General features: G+C 39.1%; 1 protein-coding gene and 1 pseudogene across 1 annotated transcript in view; one reads left to right on the top strand and one right to left on the bottom strand.

Moving 5' to 3' along the window:
* Nucleotides 1-14,145, top strand: part of LOC143029695 (patched domain-containing protein 3-like) — an 88,929-nt gene that overhangs the window by 47,060 nt on the left and 27,724 nt on the right. The gene's annotated exons all lie outside the window — the stretch shown is intronic.
* Nucleotides 3,827-5,098, bottom strand: LOC143029525 (uncharacterized; annotated as a pseudogene).

Here is a 14,145-nt window from a genome sequence, read left to right as displayed (position 1 = left end):
TACATGAGACTTACCTGTGGTCAAGTTGATGTGTACTTGTGATTTTGGGAGTCAAATCACCTCTGCCGTAGTGGAGATTTCACATGAGATGTCACTGTAGTGCTCCAGCTGTCAAACTTTGTAGCAGTGAACACCCACATGACCCAAACTAACAATTAACCAATCATAACTAAGTTATGTACACGAAATAAAAAGAAAAGGGGTTTGAAGTGGAGGGCATGTGAAATCTCCACTACGGCAGAGGTGATTTGACTCCCAAAATCACAAGTACACATCAACTTGACCACAGGTAAGTCTTGTATACTTCTTAATTTTACCTCGTCAAATCACCTTCTGCCACGTGTAGCATTTCACATGAGGCTTTGAAGCCATGTGGGTGTCATGCCTGTACACTTTGACCTTGCATAAGAACTGTAATAATGGGTCAAAAAACCAATGATTCCACAAGTGTAATCATTATTGTACATATAGTTTCATTTAACACATGATATGCAATATCCATTACAACTTAAACATTTCCTCCAATTTGCATAATATGCATAATAATGAAAACCCACTTTTATCCAAATATGCATAATCCTGCATAAGTGGCCTTGATTTCCTTACTATATCCACACTGCGTGCTAACCATTTTACATCACAAATTAAGATGTAACATAATCTTAGAAAAGTAACAGTACCTATACTAGTACTGCCTCCTGAAAAGGGTCTACTTCTGAAACAATGTTTGTCATAAAAATTTGCAAAAGTACTCTCCTGTGTCCATCCTGCTTTTGCCATAATACAAGTGATAGGTACTGCCATAGCCTTGGCCTTTGATACTGCTGCTGGCCTAACACTACCTGCTGTAAATTTTGTTGTGTCCACTCCCAACCTACTAAGCATTGTCTTAATCCACCGTGCAATGGTGTCCTTCGTGACAGACTTGTGTGGCTTAATGTAGCTAAGTATTAATCTATCCTTATCTTGGGAAAGGCCCCGTCTGAGTTCCTCCATTCTTGTTAGGTAATGCTGTAATGTTACACATACACATAAACTAGTGCCCTTGGAGTAAGCTTGAAACTTCACTGCACGGACATTAAACTTGGGCCTGCACTGCTTAATGTTACCCTGTAATTGAACTAAAATATAATCTTGCTCCATGTGAATTCCATATGTAACCAACAGATGCAATGTTTGAACTCTAGCAGCTTGGGTCAGTGCCATTAACATAATGAGTTTAAATGTCAAATCCTTAAGGTTCAGAATGTGCAACGGGTACATAGATTTCAATTTCTTTAGAACTGGCTGAACGTTCCATGTTTCCGTGTATCTAGGTAAGGGTGGTCTCAGATTAGATATCCCTTTCATGAATCTGATGACCAATGGGTGATTACCAGCTCTGCAGCCATCCACAACAATGCCTAGAGACAAGATATCACTTCTTGCTGTATTGATGGTTTCATAACCCACATTTCTGTCGAAAGTTTCAGACAAAAAATTTATAATATTTGAACCAGTGGGATTAAAGGGATTAACGTTCAATCTATCACAAAATTGTGTCCATCTCTTAAGGTGCGGTCGGTATTGTTTCCCTGTACCTGGTTTCCAAGAGGTCAGGATGATGTCCGCACCCGCCTTAGAAATTCCTCTGTCTCGCAAGTGCTGCCTGATAGTAGGCACGCCATCAGTTGTGTATGGCACATGATTGGATGCTCCTCCCTGAAGATGGGTGCATTATCACCTCCTTCTTCTGCATAATGGCAAAAGGGTGATCGATCAGCATCCCGAGCAATGTGCCCATCCATGGTTGTGATAACCATAGTGGAACAACCATCCACACTCTCGCCCCCTCCGCTTTTATCTTCTGCAGGCACCTAGCAATCAATGAAAATGGAGGAAAGATGTATGAGAGCTTAAATCTTGCCCAATTTAAGGAAAATGCATCCAAATGTGTTGCCCCTGGATCTGGTTTCCAGGAGCAATAGCAAGGTAATTGCCTATTAAGCCTTGAAGCAAACAAGTCTATAACTGGGGTACCAAAAACCTCACACAACTGGTGGAAAATATGTACATTAAGTTTCCATTCATGCCTATCATTAACTAAGTGTGATGCCATGTCTGCCAGCGTATTAATCTTGCCTGGGATATGGGAACACGTGATCCAGGCATTGTAAGTGAGGCACCAATCCCAGATTTTGGTGGCAATCTCATTGCAAGCAATAGACTTTGTACCACCCATTTCATTTACATAACTCATTGCAGTGGTGTTATCACAGTGTACTTTAATATGTTTCCCTTTCAATACTGGTGTAAACACTTGCAACACTAATAAAATGGCTTTAAGCTCTAAAGCATTAATGTGTATTAATTCTTCTGCCATGGACCAACTACCAGAAGCAGACTGACTGTTAACATGGCCCCCCCAACCTATGTTGGAAGCATCAGTGTAGATGTCAATGTCAGTGCCAGTTCTAAAAAAATTCCTATCTTGTGTTGAGATGTTATCAATCCACCATTGAAGGTCTGACTTCATTCCTTCTGTAATTGTCATATAACTATTAAAGTTCCCTTTTTCACCCTGCAAGGCTGCAATTTTTTCTGCTTCTAACTGTCTATAATGCAGTTTACCCAGCTCTGCTGCTGGAATGGCAGCCACCAAGAGACCAGTAACCCTGGCTACCTCTCTAATCTTATCTCTACTTTTACTCCTAAGTTTTTTACAGGCTTGAATGATTTTCAGAATCCTGCATTCAGGTAAAGAAATGGTCATATTATTAGTGTCAATAATGTTTCCCAAGTATTCAATGGACTTTGTGGACTTCAACACTGACTTTTCTACATTAATGCAAAAACCTAATCTCTGCAATAATTCCATAGTATCATTTATACAGGCAAGACAGCCTGTCTTGGACTTATTACATATCAGAGTATCATCAATAAAACTGGTAATAGAGAAGCCCTTTTTCTTCTCAGTGAAGCAAAAACTGGTTTCATCAACTTGGTGAAAGTTCTAGGACCTTCTGAAATACCATTGGGTAGACAAGTGAACTGATAAATGTTTAAAACAAAAATTTTGTTGTTGTTCTTCTTCTGCAATCTTCACTGTGTAATAAGCATGTTTAAGGTCCACTGAGGCAAGGTAGTCCCCTGCATTGACCAGTCTAATGGCTTGCTCAAAGTTCTCCATCTTGAAATGTTTGTAAGGAATATGTTTGTTACATACATACATACATATACTAAGGCTTTTTCCCCCTTTCAAGGGAGGTAGCCAAAAAGGGAAAGGCATAAAAACACTCCCACCCATTTCATCCCTAAATACACTCCACACCCCTCCCACCCTCCCTCTCATCTGAGCACCTCCTGGATGACGGGTCATCCCTGCACCTTGCCCACCGCCCTGGGTCAGAAGCAGTGTCGCAAGACACAGCACATCCACAGCAAGGCCGCTTCATTTATTCGGCGACCCCCCCCTCTCCGTCCCCCCTTGCATATAAGGAGAGGACGGGGAGAAATATGTTTGTTGAGTTCTTTTAAGTTGAGCACCATACTATATCCTTTTTCGGTCTCACAAATATGGGGGAAATAATTTGATGCTTCCTCCTCTGTGTATTAATAATTACTCCAAGTTCCAAAAGTTTCATAATATCATCATTAACAATTGCTTGTTCTTCACAATTAAATTCATACATTACTTCACGTAAAAATAAGTTTCCTACGTTATTAAAATTTATGTCCAGATGACAGTGCTGCACCGTGTCCAAAATTACTGGATCTTTGGTAATTTTCTGCCACTCATGTAAAAAATAGTGTAGCTTACCTGCTACAAATGTGTTACTAACCTGGCTTATTGTCGAGGCTTTTGATAACCCCGACCCTTGGCGTTTTTTGGGTTCATGTCCTGGCATGACGATTGCTGCCTCTGGCCCCCCCGGAAGCCCCACCTCTGCAGTCTGTAGGGCTGGAACCTCGCTGTGTGGTTCCTAAACTTGTTTTGTCCCCAGAAGCTTCTAGACCTGCCACTGGTGGATTTCCATGGGAAAATAGACTTCTTGTTAGCAAACTTGTTTTACAGCTTTTCCGTTTCCTCAATCTGTTTGGCTGACTGAGAGACGTCATCGCCAAACAGAAAACCGGACATAGGCACCTTATCCGAACACAAATGTGATTATTTTTGGTTGATCTCATGTTTCATAATGAAGCACCTTGCCAAGTTGGTCCTGTGATTAGCATGACCAAGCATCGCCAAGGCACCGTTAATCCTGATCACTTCCCGCGCAACCACTGGGTTACCATCATCCTGCACCACCTTATCTAAAGCTAACAGTAACTTAATGATAATGGATCCTGCAGAAATAATATCATTACTTATCTCCTTTAACCTGTAGTCTGCTTTCCTTGCGTCCGTTTTCAAAGCTTCCAAGATCTGTGGGTTGCATTCCACTGGTGCCAGTGCAGGTCAATTGTTGGGACACCTGGTGATTGGGTCCTCCGAAATTGCCTTGTAGTCGTCCTCCTGCAGACCTTTTTCAAAAAAGCAGTTAACCATAGCAGCCACCTACAGTTCAATATCTTCAGAGGCATTGTCAGGGGGTCCCAAGGCCTTTGCAGCCTGCAACAGGACACTACCCCTAGGAGTAAAATCTCTGATTTCTCTGTCCTCACAACTGGAGTCCACAAACCCCGAAAATGCAGCAGGCAAAGCTGGTGAATGAATGCCTGAAGTGCTTGCCTGGAAATTCACTTGATGAAGCTGTGGGGAAGGGGTCCTGCTAGCAGTCAGTTTTGCTACGTTAGCTTTCAAGTGTGCCAATTCTTCCAGTACTAATTTCCAGGAAGGTTCAGGCATAGCATCCTGAATAGGGTTTGCTTGGGGCCTAGCTTGGCTGCCTCTGGCCTCCCCGGACTTGATGCGCCGGGGTGATTTATTTACAATATGGCGGCATTCATGACCCACATGCTGCCTTCCCTGCCTCACCGGGGATTCACTGGAGCTACCAGTTCTACCCCGGGAATTTGACCTCACTCTATCTCGTGAGGATCTGCTGGTACTCCTCCAACTGGGGCCAGGACAAGAAACCTCATGTGGAAGGGCTTTGCGATTCTCAGAGCCAGACATGACTGCCAACCTGCAGTAAACAAGCCCTATTAACTCAAAATTATTCACATTTATTGGCAAATTGGCAGGCCCAACCCATACCAATGCCCTATGGTAGGCCCATCCCTACCATAGATCCACATAAGTATAAGGCAATGTACCTGTGTGACAATTGCCAAATCCGGTGAAACAACCTCTGAAAGCTTGATGAGAAAGACGTCCGAACGGCACGAGAGCATTCCAACAACTGATGGCTGGAGCGCTACAGCAACATCTCATGTGAAATGCTCCACGTGGAAGGAGGTGATTTGACGAGGAAAAATCATATAGTCTGTCAGAATGGTCAGAAGGTACAACTCAAAGTCTCTTATTTTTAGAGAACCTCAATTCAAATACAGTTGTAGATTGGCAACTACTCCTTTCTATTACTTCAGCTGGTGACATAGAGACAATCTAACACCAATACAATGCAGACATAAGTTCAAGGTTTCTTTTCAGAGATATTTATGGGAGACCATTGCCAGTTGTTGTGGAGCTGTGGGTGTAATGTTCTAGCATTTCCAGTGGGTAAATCAAAATCAAGAGACCTTTTCAAAAAGTCTAATAACTGAAAATGATTACACTGGCAGACCTTCCTTGTCTGCTTTCCATCTGCAAAATCCTTCATCAGCATAATGAATGGTTTACAAGATTTAATATTATTACATTTATCATAGTGATACAAGTTTTGGATACTATTTTATTTTACAATGGTTAGAATGTTTAGTTGTTTCTGCTTATTTATATATTATGGTTATTAATCTAGATTACATAATATATTGTGTATGGGTAAAAGGTGTTCTTAGAAATCAGGGGTCCTTCACGGTTTGGTCACGTGAAGGAAGAGGTTGGTGGTGTATTTACCTAGTTGTATTTACCTAGTTGTATTTACCTAGTTGTATTTACCTAGTTGTATTTACCTAGTTGTATTTTACGGGAAGGGGAGCTATGCTCGTGGTGTCCCGTCTTCATATCTCATTTTATCTAAACTATTTTTAAATTCATGTATTGTTTTTGCACACACCACTTTCTCATCTAACTTGTTCCAGTTGTCTATTACTCTGTGAGGAAAGCTGTTCTTTTTCAGATCTCTTCTATAGCTGTCTTTCTTGGTTTTCTTTCCGTGCCCTCTTGTATTTCTATCATCCCATTTTATCAGTTTCTCTCTATCAATAATTTCTATGCCTTTCATGATTCTGTAAATAGCTATCAAATCTCCTCTCTTCTTTGCTCTAGTGTCTGTAGTTCAAGTTTTGCTAGTCTCTCTTCATATGATAGTTTTGAGAGTGTTGGTGCCAATTTTGTAATTGCTCTTTGTATTCTTTCAAGTTTTTTATACATTTTTTTGTACTTGGTGACCACATCATTGCTGCATATTCCAATCTTGGTCTTATCAGAGTGATTAGAATTTTCTTCACCATTTCTTCATCCAGGTATGTAAATGCCACTTTGATTGTTCTCATTAAGTTATAAGTTTCTCCAAAAATCATATTTATATGTTTCTCAGGTGACATATTATTCATAACAATGACTCCCAGGTCCTTTTCATTTTCTACTTTTTTTATTCCTTCTTCTCCCAATTTATATGATCCTGTTATTCTGTTTTTGCTTTTTCCAAATTCCATTATACTACACTTTTTAGTGTTGAACTCCATCTCCCACTTCCTACTCCATTCCCATACTTTATTTAGATCACTCTGTAGTGACTCACAATCTTCTTCCGTGTTCACTTTTTTAAATAGTTTTGCATCATCTGCAAAGAAGCTTATATAACTTTCAATTTCTTCATCCATATCATTAATATATATAGCAAACATTATTGGGGCCAAAACTGTTCCTTGTGGAACACCGCTTATTACTTCATCCCATTTTGAGTGTTTGTCTCTTATCACTACTCTCATTTTTCTTTCTTGCAAAAATTTTTCCATCCATTTAAGCAGTTTGCCCTGTATTCCTCCTTCAGTTTCTAATTTCTTAAGCAACTTCTTATGCGCTACTTTGTCAAAAGCTTTTTTTAGGTCTAGAAATGCACAATCAGCCCATCCATCTCTTTCTTGTATTATATCTATTAGCCTTGAATAGAAACATATTAAATTGGTGATGCATGATCGTCCTTGTCTGAATCCAAATTGCCTTGGATTTAGCACGTTTTTTTCTAAATATTTTACCCATTTACTTGTGATAATTCTTTCAGAAATTTGTGCTATTGTACTTGTTAGAGAGACTGGTCTATAGTTGGTAGGGTCTTCTTTATTTCCTCCTTTATATGTAGGTACTATATTTGTTTTTTGTTCCAATCATCTGGAACTTTTCCTTCTTTCAAGGAAATATTTATTATGCTATGTATTTTGTCTGCCAGTTCATTTCTGCATTCTTTCAAAATCCAGTTTGCTATTTCATCTGGTCCATGCTATTTTCTAACATCAAGGTTACTCAAGTGTTTCATTATTTCATTCTTTGTTACTTCTATTTCTTTCATAGGGGGGACTTTCTCCTTCCATTCGATCTCTTCCAGTTGTATATTCTCCCTTGTAAACACTGATTTAAAATGCCTGTTCATAATTTCCGCCATTTCTATTTCCTCTGTGTATTCAACTCCTCCTTTTCTTAATTTCTCCAAGTCTTGTTTGTTTTTCAGTTTGTTGTTTACAAATCTGTAGAATAGTTTTGGTTGATCTTTACATTTTTCTATGACATCTTTTTCATATTTTCTCTTTTCCTCTCTGCACGCTTGTACATATTCATTTCTATAACAAGTATATATTTTCCATTTTTCAGGTCTTTTGTCTTCTATTTGGTCCAAGCTTTGTCTCTTTTGTCTTTTAACTCCCTACAACTTTTGTTGTACCAGCACTTTACATATTCTTTTTCTTGTTTTTGTCTTGGGACATACTTTTCCACTCCTTTTTTATAAATTTTTGTCATAATATTCCATTTCTCTTCTACTGTTGTATCTTCTTTGTGTATTCTTTCCCAGTTTTCATTTTGAAAGAATTCTCTTATTTTATCAAAATTTGTTTTTTCATACATCAATCTTCCTTTTCTATATTGTTCATTTCTTTTCATGTATTTTTTCTCATTTAGTTCTAGTTCTATCAATATGTGGTCACTTTTACTTATTGGTGCCTGGTATTCTATCTTTTCCACTATTTCAGGTTCTGATGTGATTATTAGGTCTAGTCTCGATGGTTCTTCTTCATTTCTATACCTAGTGTTCTCCTGAATCCATTGTGTCATTGTGTGGTCAATAATCATCTCAAGTAGAACATTTCCCCATGAGTCTTCTCCACCCTTTACGGTCATCTCTTCCCAGCAGACTTCTTTGCAATTAAAGTCGCCCATCATAACTATTCTTCCTCCATCTTCCATTATCTTGTTTAATGTTATTCTTGTGTCTTCTAACATACTTTTATGTTCACTCTCTTCCCATGGGGCTGTTTTTGGGGGCACATAGTTTATTACAAACTTTCTGCTCTTCTTATCTCTGTCTTCTACTTCTATCATAATCATCTCTACTCTATTCTTTCCATATGTGACACTCTTCACGTTTATATCCTTCTTAGTCAGGAACATAACTCCACCCCCTTGTTTTATCTCTCTGTTTCTAATCCAATAATTATATGCATTGTGTCCTATGCTGTTGGGTGGTAGTGGACCTTTTAATTTTGTTTCTACAATTCCCATTATGTCCGGTTCTTTTTCCTTCAGATACTTGTTCAGTTCATTCAATCCTGTTATTAATCCATCTATATTTGTGTAGGACACTCTTAACTTTCTGTTATTTCCATTGTATTCTGTTTCTTTTTTGTTTCTCTCTGTTATGGTCCATTTCCTCAATTTCATATTCACTACTCTCCAGTAGAATTCTTCTTTTTCTGACTCTGTTCTGTTCTCGTTTTTTTCTTTAGTGTCTTTCATTTTCATTTTTTCTTCCTCTCTTTCCTCTTTATTCATTTCTCTTTTTATCCATACCTTTTTATATTGTTCACTTGCTGCTAGCTTCCCTGTTTTTGCTAAGATATTCTCTGCTGTTGTTTGTGACCTGAATTTAATCTTAATTGGTCTGGTCTTATCTGTACTATACTTTCCGAGCCTAAACATCTTTTTGATTTGTTTCATTATTTCAGGTTCATCTTCCTGAACTAATTCTAGTAAGCTGCTTACTTTTTCTTTTTCCTCACTGATTCTTGAAGTTCTATCTAGGTTATGTTTCTCTTCCATTCCCAATATAATTATACATTTCTTTTTATCTGCTAAGTCTCTTACTATATTCTCCTTCTGTCTCATCACTTTGATAACTGAGTCTTCAGTTTGTTCTTTCATTTGCTGTTTAATTATGTCAGTAAATGCAACTTTACTGTTTTCCTGGATTTTTTCCAACCCTGTGCTTCTTTTGCTATGGCCTCTTTATTGTCTTTATTATTCCTCTTTAATTCTTCATTCTCCTCTTTTACTTCTTTTAACTGTCTTTTTAATTCTTCTATTTCATTAGTTAAATTTTTGTTCGCCTTCTCTAGTTCTTCCAACTTTTCAACTCTCTGCGCAATGTTGGTTACGTTACCGAACCTGTCTTCCCAATGTTCGATCATCTTATCAAGTTTCTCCTCTAGTCTTGTCAATCGGGGGAGGTTGGTATCCCCCCCCACCCTCATTAAATCCCTGGAAATTATTATCCTCACCTTCCATTGTGCTGCTCTTATCTATATTTCTAATCTTTACAATTTTGTTAATCCCATCACCAGAATCATCGGTCCTTCGTTTGTTTACAAGACGTCTGGCCTCTTGGACCAAGTCCTCCCCATCCTCATTTCCTTCCATTTCCCTCAGTAATCCCTCCCCTTCTCCTTTTTCCTCACTTTCCCACTACACCACGAGTTATCCCCTTCCCTGTAAATACAATAGGTACTTCCTTTGTGTTGAGGTCCACGAAAATTTCACTTTTTCTTCAGAACTCTAATCCTCGCCATCCATCCGACAAAAGTGTGTGTGTGTGTGTGTTCGTATGTATGTTGCTGTGTAGTTTTCCATTGTGTTGTAATCTGTGAGATTATGGTTACATAATGCCTCCCTCCCGGCGAGAGGTGACTCCTGTCACCTGGAATAAAGAGCGGCGAGGGGGTTTGTTAAATTTTCATACATAGATATATACATATATATATAGTGAGTATGACGCGATACCTGTTTTGAACCTTAATAGGTGTTGAGGGGGGTTAAATTGTCATTGTTTGTTGGGTGTGGTTTAATAGGTATCATGGCATACTCATTGTTCATCAAAGGGTGTTAGTTAATAGACTGGGTTAACCACTCCGTTTTTTGTTGTTGTTTTTTGTACACTCGGTTTCACCTATTTTCACTTCTCTCTTTTCTGGGAGATTTTTTATGTCAGTTCTGTGACTGTATTTTGTCTATTGTCACTGGTGAATAAAGGGGTCATTTCTGTGAGTTGCACTTTGGTGTCATCAAGGTGTAAAGGGGTTCTTCCCTTTAGTTAAGATATTTAGAAGTAGTTTTCTGGGTTATGACTCGTTTCTGGGAGTCAGATAATTGGAGTGGTAATAAGGTCAAATGTATGAAAGGTTCTAACATCCTTTGATGGGTTATTGTCGTAAGGTTACATATGGATTATAATTCTATGGTTAAGATATGATATTACAGTATATGGGGTTCAGATCTTCTAGCCGGTGCTTTTTAATGCACAAACATATACTAATCTACAAATGAGTAGGAGCAGGACTAGGAGGGCGAAGGAACCGAGGGATATAGTGATTGATGGGAGTGTGGGGGGTGGTGAATTGCAGTGTGTCTATTATATTTGATTGGGTGGTGTTTAGTAGGGCTACATAGTCCTGTGGGTTTCAGGAAAGGGAAAGAGGTTTGGGGAGGGTTAGGGGTATTGGAAGGGGTTCAGTGGGGTCGAGGACGGAGGTGAGGTTATATCGAAGGATGTTGTGGTGGTGGTTGGGTTGAAATCTTGTGTTTTCAAAGAAGATTTTGCATGAGTCGGGAATTGAGACAGGTCCACATATTTGTTTTTGCCAAGATGAGGGGTTTTCTTTACAAATTAATGAAACGAGTGTGGTTCGTGGGAAGAATAGGAAGTATTTTGTATTAATGTGTACGTGAAGGGTTTTGATGGGGTTGATTTCTTTGTATGTGCAACTGTCTAGGGTGCTGGAGTCCAGTGTTACAATTTGATTCATACAGGTTAATTCTGTGGTACGGTAGAAACTGAAAAGGTAGGCCAGGCAAATGTGGAATTTAGAGACAGCTGATTTGCATATGGTGAGGTCGGAATGAATACCATTGGCCGTCTTCAGATTTGATAACTGTTGTGGGTTCTACATCAAGAGTGATAGTTGAGTTCTTGTAGGTGTATGGGAATGGGATTATATTCCAACCTGTGAAACTTTTTTGTGGGTCAAGGGGGATGTGTGTGTAGATTGCATTTGTGCCTAGTGTTGTTTCAATGAGAGGGTAGTATAGGTCTAGTTGTTCGGAGGGAAAAATGCTTTTTATGTGGAGGTTTCTTAAGGCGATGGAGAGTGCAGTTTTTAGTTTGCCTTTGGGGAGGAGGTTTGAGGTGGCCTTGTTGACGGCTGTGTCGACGATGTCGAGTATAAGTATGTGGTAGTAGTGTCTGACTATATCTATGTGGTTGCGGTGTTTATTTGTTCTTTGTAGTACCGGTATATGAACATTTCTAGTTTGTGGAGGTGGTTGGATTGATTAAGGGAATATTTGTGGAGTCTGGAGAAACGGTCAAGTAGTAAGTTTACGGATCCTGCTAAGTGTTGTGAGTTTTGGGAGTTTAATAGAACAAGTTTTCCCATCTTATTTAGTTTGGAGGCCATTTTGTCTATTGTGAGGTGAACATTGGTTATATCCAGTAGTGGGATTCAAATTTTTCGTCAGCCGGTTCTGTTATAGTCGGTGTATTTCCATCTGACACTAATTTGCAACCACTTCTTAGCCACATTTTCTTTATATTATTGTTATCAATTAAATATTCTAACTAGAAATATGGAAAACTAACAATATTATATTTAAAATGCATCTCTGGCTGCCAAACGTAAAAAATATTCAAATATTTACATACGAAAAACCTGAAAAATTGTCAGGTGGAAAAAAAAATGGGGTATAGACCTGGGTGCCAACCTATAGCTAGTCTCGTGATCAAAAAATTCGATTTGGGCAACCTAGTGCAGGTGTATTTATTTTTTTACGGACGCATGTTTGTGTGGGGGGTAGTGTGTGCATGTGTAGGCTATGTATGTGCTTACACGTGTGCATATGTGTACATGTACATGAGTATGTGTGTGCATGTGTGCAATGCATTTGTGTTATTTATAAACAAACATGTTTGTGTGGGTAGGCCTAAGGAGTGTGTATGAGAGTGCGTGTATGTATGTATGTCCATAATTATAATAAAATGTAGTTTAATAACACAAATATACAGAGAAACCAAGCACTATATACATGAAAAAAACTGGTAACCACTTGTGTAAATAAACTATGCAATAAATCACTAACGAAAGTTACGAAACATACCGTCCCGGTACTTATCGGGTGAGATGCAGAAGACCACTGACCAACTGAGCAACTAGTCGGTTCGCCAGTTAGCCGGTTCGCCGAACTGACAAATTTGCGTGAGCCGGTTCTAGCGAATAGGTAAGAACCGGCTGAATCCCACTACTGGTTATATCCTCTTCAGTTGCAATGCCAAATAGGGATTTAGAAAGGGAGCCCATGAAGTTCATGAGTCCTCTTTTATGTCTGAATGAGGCATGGTGGAGTTCTGAGTTCTGAGTTGATGTAATTACACTCCGTTCAATTGTGGAGAGTTGGAGGAGTAATGTGTTTAGTTTGTCAGAGATTAACCCATTCAACTCCGATGACAAGATGTCTTGTCATTTGGTCAAATAAAAAAAAATCATAAAACACCAAAATGTTTGATCAAACACCAGAAAAATATGACGTCAGTCCTCGCTTCGCTCGCAGCGAAGCGAGGACTGACGTCATATTTTTCTGGTGTTTGATCAAACATTTTGGTGTTTTATGATTTTTTGTTTTATTTGACCAAATGACAAGACATCTTGTCATCGGAGTTGAATGGGTTAAGTCGAACATGTTGTCTCTTGATTTTGAGGAGTTAGTCATGGGATTGGGGTGTTTGAAGGTAGTATGGAAGTGGTCTGATATGGTATTGGTTAGTTTACGTATTGACTCTAGATCTGAGTGTATTCTTGCGATGTTTAACTCCATTTTAACAGTAATTGTATCTCTGATGACCATTACCTGACCTGCAGGGGCGACTATTGCTCCTGAAATCATCCTCGGTTGTTTAGTGCCGGAAAGGGCTGTGATGAGGCTTACTACAAGGATGAGAGGTAGGATTGTCCTGGAAGTTGGGGAGTGGGGTTAGGTATCTTATCTCTGGATGTTCTTTTTTGTTTTGTTTTGTTTTTAGATATTTCTTATTATGGGTATGATTTGGGTATGATTCTGCCAGGTGAGCATGATCCTGAAGGATGTGAAGAGAGATTATATAGTTGGGGAAAGGTTTGATGGATAGCGATTGTGATCACTTTCCACTCAGGTGAGCATGACGTCCTGCTCTCTAAGGGGGGAGAATCTGGGTTGGTGTAGTGAGTTAGCGCTTGGAGCGTAGTGTCATGTGAAAGGCGGGGGGGTTGAGGATTCATGGTTGTGGGTGGAGGTTGGTTTGGTAGTAATCTATGTCTGTCTAGGATGGAGTTTACGTCGAGTTTTGATTTTATTTGTTTTAGTTTTTCTCCATTTGCTGTGATGAGGGTGTCATCTGATGGGTCAATAAGGTGGTAGTTGTTATTACTTAGCGTTTCTGCTACTGCCAGGGGGCCGAAGATCTTTGGTTTAAGTTTGTTAGATCTGTTGTGTTGTTTAAGCATGACAACATCACCTGGAGTGAGAGACAAAGATCGAGAGTATTTATATTGTTTGTTTTTTGTTTTTTGTTTTTTGTTGTTCTAGGTTCTTTTTTACTTGTTTGT

This window comes from Oratosquilla oratoria, chromosome 11 (genome assembly GCF_046742065.1).
Source record: "Oratosquilla oratoria isolate Oo_2021 chromosome 11, ASM4674206v1, whole genome shotgun sequence".
Taxonomy (NCBI): Eukaryota; Metazoa; Arthropoda; class Malacostraca; order Stomatopoda; family Squillidae; genus Oratosquilla; species Oratosquilla oratoria.
The sequence above is the reverse complement of the archived record's forward strand: the minus strand, read 5'-3'. Positions and strand labels throughout refer to the sequence as shown.